The sequence below is a fragment of the Prionailurus viverrinus genome, chromosome B3, assembly GCF_022837055.1.
Source record: "Prionailurus viverrinus isolate Anna chromosome B3, UM_Priviv_1.0, whole genome shotgun sequence".
Classification (NCBI taxonomy): domain Eukaryota; kingdom Metazoa; phylum Chordata; class Mammalia; order Carnivora; family Felidae; genus Prionailurus; species Prionailurus viverrinus.
In genome coordinates, this window is record NC_062566.1 from 104,783,316 (window position 1) to 104,791,169 (window position 7,854).

The 7,854-nt window shown below is 39.2% G+C and overlaps 1 pseudogene; it reads right to left on the reverse strand.

Moving 5' to 3' along the window:
• Positions 1–1,689: 1,689 nt before the first annotated feature.
• Positions 1,690–4,721, reverse strand: LOC125168130 (uncharacterized; annotated as a pseudogene).
• Positions 4,722–7,854: the final 3,133 nt, after the last annotated feature.

Below are 7,854 nucleotides of genomic sequence, written 5' to 3' on the forward strand. Positions count from 1 at the left end.
AAACCAAGAGGATTGTATCCTGGGAGCCAGAGGAAAAGGTGTTTCAAAGAAAATGAGTAGTCCTTTCTACCAAAGTAGTCATGCATTGTTGGTGGGAATGCAAACTGGTTCAGTCACTCTGGAAAACAGTATGTAGGTTCCTCAAAAAGTTAAAAGTAGAACTACCCTATGATTCAGGATTTGCACTAATAGGTATTTGCCCAAATAATACAAAAATACTAATTCAAAAAGATACATGCACCCCAATTTTTATAGCAGCATTATTTGCAATAGCCAAGCTATAGGAACACCCCAACTGTCCATCAACTGATGAATAGAGAAGTTGTGGTTATATATATATATATATATATATATGAATATTACTCAGCCATAAAAAAGAATGAAATCTTGTCATTTGCAATGATGTGGATGGAACTAGAGAGCATTATACTAAGCAAAATAAGTCAGTCAGAGAAAGACAAATACCGTATGATTTCACTCATGTGTGGAATTTGACAAAGCAAAACAAATGAACAAAGGGGGAAAAAGAGAGGCAAACCAAGAAACAGACTCTTAACTACAGAGAACAAACTGACAGTTACCAAGAGGAGGTGGGTGGGGGATGGGTGAAATAGGTGATGGGAATTAAGGAGGGCACTTGTGATGAGCACTGTGTGAGGTATGGAAGTGTCGAATCACTCAATTATACCCCTGAAACTAATACTACGCTGTATGTTAACTAACTGGAATTTAAATAAAAACTTTAAAAATTTAGTAATCAACTGTTAAGTACAACTGATTAGTTAAGTAATGAAACCTGAGAGACCATTGGCTTTTTGCAGTGTGCAGCCCTTTGGAAACTTTGAGTAGAGCACTTTTGAGGAAGAGATAGGAAGAAAACCTGATAAAAAGTGAAATCAAGAGAGAATGAATATCACTTCCAGCCAAATGGAAAATTTACCATCCCACTTGAAACAGTCAAAGGAGAAAAAAAAAACAGACAAAATATGAATTAATGGTTCTTAAGACCAGGCAATACAGGGCAGTGATGCCTAAGACATGAGAACAAATAGGTTAGCCCTATAAATGCTCCAGTTTACTGTCTTGAGACAGTTTCCCAATCATAGCACTACAAGAAGGAACCAGCATAGAGCCTGATGGAATTGGAATGAGACTGGGAGTCCAGGAAACTGAAAAAGCTACAGTTCGCAGGAGGGAGCAACACAAGGAACTTCAAAAATCTTCGTAATATTGCCATCACTTTTTCAGCTGAGCCTTGATGAAACTATGCATGTAAGTAAGTTACCTGAGACTGGGGAAAGAATCAACTGAAAGGATTGCAGGGAATAGTATGTGCCACTCACACGGGACAGGAATAGTGACCCTTCCCATCTGCCAAATTAGCTCCCACATGTCACAGGGCTTTGGGTAATCAGAAGTGTCTTGCCTCAGTGCTGTGGGTCCAACCTAACAAATCTTTTTTTTTTTTTTAAGTTTGTTTGTTTGTTTAAGGAAAGGCATATTCAACTGGTACAAATGATAAGTATATTTCAAATGCTAAACAGTAAGCATCTTTTGGTAAGTAACCAAATAGGTGGACTATAACTGAGACATAGAAATGACAGTTATGTCAAGCTTGTGACCTGGTAAAACTGGGGTTTTCAGTACTCCTGTGGACACTTCATTACACTCACCAAGCCACCATGTTTGCTAACACAACAACCAATTAGGTCTGGTCTCAAATTCCACTTCTAGGACAATAGCATCAGGAATTCCAGTTTTAATGAATACAACAACAGTTTCTCTAGCCACTGGAATTTGGAAACACATCCACATTTTAAGACAATACTTCTCAAAATACAAAAGTTGCTTGCTATTGAAAAGCTCCACACCACTTCTGTCTTATGAACTGCACTGCATTTTCATGTTTCATTCCACCTTCAGTTAGTGTTAGAAAGACCAGCACTGGAACTCTGCCAAGACCTACAACTCAGTAGTAACTTACATAACAACCAGGTTTTCTACAAAACAAATTTTTTTTTCACAAGACTTAACCAGTAATCAACAATCTGTTTGGATGGTGGTGCATTGGCATCAAAAGGCCAATTGTGAAAATGAATGCCTTCTATTTTCCACAAGAATGGCGCTGTACTCCTTACTTCTTAAGTTGGTCTATAAATTTGTTTAAGGTTGCACTGGTTAGGTTGTATAAGAAATCTCACTTTCTGGTATGTGACTTCCACAGGTCTGGGCAGTTTCCTTGAACCATGTGAATTTAGTTAAAAACAACCAATAGCATTATGGAAGAATTTTAAGAAGTGAATACAGAAATGATGTAAGGGCACTGGTCTGTTTGAATATACGCCACTTGAAATTCTCAGCGCTTTGAGTGTGAAGCTGGAAGTAATAGGGAGTGAAATGAACTTCCTAACAAGAAACAGCAATCCTTCAGTCCCGTAAAACTGAAGCAATAGATAGGAAGCATCTAGATAGGTTTAGCCCCCCTAGGTCACAACTCTTGGCAAATGTTCTACAGATTTCAATTCAACACTCCGAGTCCAGGTTAACTGCTCTTATGGGGGCATCTTAGTGGAGTAGTGATAAATTTCTTCAGTTCCCTTGTCTACACGGAGGTCATGTGTGCCTGACAGTTATCTCTACTGCCCTTCAGAAATTCCATAAGTGTGACCAAGAAAGGAATATGTTACTCATTGAAGACTGTGGTCTAATCATATAGCTGGACCCTGGGTGACAGGGACACAGGTGGTTGCAGGGCACCAGGCTCCACCAGGCAGTGAGTGTCTCCAAGGAGAGCTTGGTGACAGTTGGCCCATAGCATAGAGAGCCAATATGTATGCCAAGGCCCAATGGTTATCTTGTTTTCAAAGAAGGAAAATAGGGAAAATTAAGGAATTGTAAACCACATTAATGGAGAAAAATTTTATGAAAAGAACCTACTTAATTAAAAAAAAAGACTTATATAGAGAGAGGCAGAATTTGTGTGTGTGTTTTTGCAGGGAGAAGTATATGGATATATGTGCAGTTGGGCAGGGGTGTCTTTTCATGATTTTTCAGGATTACTATAGTCTCTGTTTCCAAGGGGTAGACCAGAATTTCTTGGCTATGACCTCTTCACTAACTTCCCTTACTTTCAGAATAAAATTCAGAATTTTCACCGTGTCTTATATGGCCTGGCTACTGCCTGTCTTTCCATCTTCGTCTGCCATTCATCCTCTCCAAATTCATTCTGTCCTCTAGCAATTTCAAGATGTGTGCTTTCGTACTTCTTTACTTAAAAAAACAAACAAACAAACAAAACAACAACTTGTAAGAGTTAAAGCCTAGATTCTCTTGAGAGTCCAAACTCTTTCCAACTTATCTAGCTTCCTTCTTGCTAATTGAAATCTGATTACAGTATATGGGTAGCTTTAGAGGCCATCTTAAAGTGATATACCCACCTCTTTGTACCATCAGTACAGAAAAATAGGGTAGAATATGCCTTTAACTTGGGAGCCATCTGCCTCACTTACTGACTCCCAAGAGAGAATGTCAGTTCCCATGCCACTGTATGGCCTTTCCAATTCAGGGATTATCGAGTTCCTGCTGATGACTTCTGCTCCAAAGGCTGCTTTTAGCAACTCAGAGGCCTCAAGTTGATGGAATCTGTATTTTTAAAAATGCTGCATTCCCTCTATTCTAAAAATAGCTCCTGATGGTTCTCATCATCTAAAAGCCCCTTGGATAAATTAACCCAGATGTACATCTTTGAATTTATAGGATCTGGCTAGGAAATTTTCACATGGGTATAAAATTCCAGAGATTGAAGATGAATGAGATGACTTGTATAATATTTTGTGCTCTGTGGACATAACCTGCTATATACATCTAAGGCACAGTAGAATGATAGTAGAAAAAAATGGAGAGAACTACCAGTCAAACAGGAAGGCAAGCATCCTCACTAGCTTACAGTCAGGTTGGTAAGAGACAGCTGTGAATTTTGATGTTAAAGGACCCATGATCTGGATGAATGTTTCCCATGCTTTCCCCTTTGTTGTTTTTTCCATGGACTTTCTGTCTATTCTGTAAGTTTAATTAAGAAAAGAAGAAGACTGGGTGGGGGGTGGTGGTACCTGGGTGGCTCAGTTGGTAAAACGTCTGAATCTTGATTTCAGTTCAGGCCATGATCTCACGGTCCGTGAGTTTGAGCCCAGTGTGGGACTCTGCACTGATGGTGCAGAACCTGCTTGGGATTCTGTCTCTCCCTCTCTCTGCGTGTTCCCCCTCTCTCAACCTAAATACATAAATTTTTAAAAATAAAGAGAAGAAGAAGGAAAAACTCAGTTTTTCTATGTGTTAGTGTCATAGAGTTTTCTAAACTAGCAGGAAAGTCAAGGGATTATAAATAAACCTTCTTCTTTCACAACTTTTTTTTTTCTTCCTCCTTCTCTCCTTATCTTCCTCTTCTTCAAGTAATATTTAGATTCTCTGGTAGAATTCAAGGGCCCTGCTTCACTCTCATCCCACTCCAGATACCCTTTCTGCCCAAGGGTAAACAACTAAGGTGGGAAGGGTTCTGGAAATCCTCCTCCTTCCTGCTGCCTCCGACTAACCTCACAAATGTCACCCTTACCCTCATTTTGTGGGCCACACACCCCCTCCACTTTTCCGTTAAATTCAGTACACCGAGTCTTTGCAACTCTTGCTAAAGCAATGCCATCAGGAATGCTTCTCTCTTGCCTCATCCCATTTGTCCCTCAGGGACACAGACCAACATCACTGCTCCTATCTATCACTCCATTTAAAAATGAGGTAGGTATGTTTTAGGAAATACGGTTACCACACCATTGTAGCCTAGAAGCATATATATCCCACTTCCCCAGGGGATCGTGGCCACTCTCTCCACAACCTCTCCAAATCTGTATCTCCTTTATCTCTTCAGGCTCTGAGACACCTGTCTGATATCTTTTGGTCTAGGGAGGAGGATGGAGAGATAGGGGCCATTTGGAACTATTGAGGTTTGGGGATCCTAGTCTTCACAATCGATAAACTGGAAATTTTGCAAACAAACAGACAAGCAAAACCACTTCTGTATGACTATTTTTCACTTCTCAGAATGTCAGTTCTAGTGTAATTAAAACTCAGGGCACTGCTGTTGGGATACCACTGGTAAATATTTTAATGTCTTTTCCATTAAAAACCTCTAAATTACTATCTCTAAGACCTGGAAACTGAGTCAGATATTAACATATTCAAATGAAGAGGTCAGAAAGAAATTCACTGTTTTCATGAAGAATTACATGCATTTAAAAATATCTATGGTCTGAATATTTCTACAGAGGTATGAAAAGAACTTACAGCATCTCATGAAAACACAGTAGGGGGAAATCACATAAAGTTTCAGTGAGCAATGATAAATGAAAAATAATTAGATAAAGTTAGCATTTATTTTTTTTTACTTTTTTTATTAACATTTATTTATTATTGAGAGACAGAGAGAGACAGAGCATGAGCTTGGGAGGGGCAGAGAGAGAGGGAGACACAGAATCTGAAGCAGGCTCCAGGCTCCAAGCTGTCAGCACAGAGCCTGACACGGGGCTCAAACTCACCAACTGCGAGATCATGACCTGAGCCAAAGTCAGACATTCAACCGACTGAGCCACCCAGACACCCCTAAAGTTAGCATTTCTAATTTAAAATATATATTATATAATTGATAGTCACTTAATGGGCTGTTATACTGTGCTTTAGTAGGCAAGAAATAAATGGACATTATTTGATCTGTGACTGTATTTATTGCCATGCAACAAATCATCCCAAGACTTTGTGGTTTGAAACATCAGCAATCATGTCATCATCATCTCTCATGGTCTCTGGATTTAGAACTTTGGGAGAAACTGGACTGGATGCCAGTACAGGGTCTCTCGTGTAGTAGCTGTCAGACCAAGGTTGGAAATGGAATGGTGGAGAGTTAGAACATCTAGAGACTTGGCAAGGCCTCTCTCCATAGGCAGTGTGGTCCCAGACCTTCTCCAGGTTGTCTGGTTGTGTGAGTTAATTGAAGCTTCCTCACAGCTTTGGCAAGCTCAGGGCAGTTGGACTGCTCACATGGTAGCCCCAGGATCTGGTGTGAAAGTACTGGTGAACAAGCAGAAGCCTTCTATGAACTAGCCATGGTAGTTACATAACATTACTTCTTTCCTATCACACTGCTTCCAAGATTTAAAGGGAAGGATTATACATCCCATTTCTCAGTGGGAGCAGTGTTAAATAATATGGGATCATATTTTAAAATCTCTACTTCTGTACTTTGGCCAAAAATTATTTGCATTAATCCCACATTCAAACTATAGTCACTTTCTCCTAATAGTTCCCACAAATTTGATCTCATTATAGCATCAGGCTCAGGCTTGAAGCCCAGCAACTCATTACAGATGGGCATGAGGTTCCCTGGGCTAGTTTCCTTGGATCACATCTCCTCAAGCATCATCCGTCTCCATTTTAAGATGTGCAAATTAAGATTACAAAGTATTTGCCTTCCATGCACTCAATATACAATGGCGGGGTAGGCATAGGATAGGCATACACCTATTCAAAAGGGGAAGGGGCACAACCATTCAAAAGAGATGGTGGTGGAAATGGGAGGCACAAAGGTTACTGATATATAGCCCAATTTTTTTCTAATTGAAGTATAGTTGACACACAGTGTTACATACATTAATTTCAGATGTACAACAAAGTAATTTAACAAGTCTCTATGTTGTGCTGTGGTCACCACAAGTGTAGCTACCATCTGAAACACTGCAATGTTTCAGTTGCAGGCACATGTTTCCAGTTCCTTGATTAGGAGCCAGTTCTCACTGGATTTAGTCTCCAGAGTTCTTCCATCTTGTGGGATCATGGTTCCATCACTAAGTTATCCTTCCTTTCCCATAAAGGAGACTGTGTATGCAACTGAGGCATTTTCTCAGACTCTCTCCTGCCTGTAGGGATGCAGAGATCCAAATACTATTTTGCATTGTCTTTGTTCTATTCTGTCCACACTGATACAATTACTTTAAAAATGATATGGGCTTTCTGTGTATCAATTGATTATTGAGCTCATTAGAGATCAAACCCACAAATATTTTTGAGATAACCTCTTTTACCTTGTGTTCCCTTTGCAGCTTTTATGGGAAATGCTCCTAAGATTCATGGGGACCTGTTGTTTAACAGGAAGGAGGGGGTGGGGTATCTGCCAAGCATGCTCTTAAAATATTCAGAAGTCTTTTTTTTTTTTTTTGTCTGTTTGAAAGGATCTATGCAGCACGAAGTTATGTTTTTCTGAGGTCTTAACAAGGAATCTTATAGGCCCACCCTGGATTTGGTCTTTGCCCTGAAGCCATTTCTTAATTAGAATTATTTTATTTTATTTTATTTTATTTTATTTTATTTTATTTTATTTTATTTTATGTTTTTATTTTAGTTTATTTTGTTATTTTTGTGATTTGAAGAAACTGGGAATATGAAATGACCTTATTTTAGAACCCAGCAAGCCATGGATCCTTTATGTTTTCTCCAAATTTTACTAGAAAATCAAACAGTTCCCTTTTGTATTTCATATGTCTATGCCTCTAACCAACCATACGTTGTTAAAAGAGCTTGTACTTCCAGTGTTTTGCCCCCAAACTTTAGCCAGTTCCATCAGTTCATAAGGTACATTTTGTGTTTTCAGTATTACCACAATTAAGAGCTATTAAGCATTCTACCATTTCATGAAATGAATCTCTTTTCCTCCAGCTTCAAAAAACAATTTTCTCAATTCCCGTTCAGCCCTCATGAACAACCTCCTTGAGGGCTGTCCAACTTCCATATTTACAATCTCAAGTCTCCTCATCC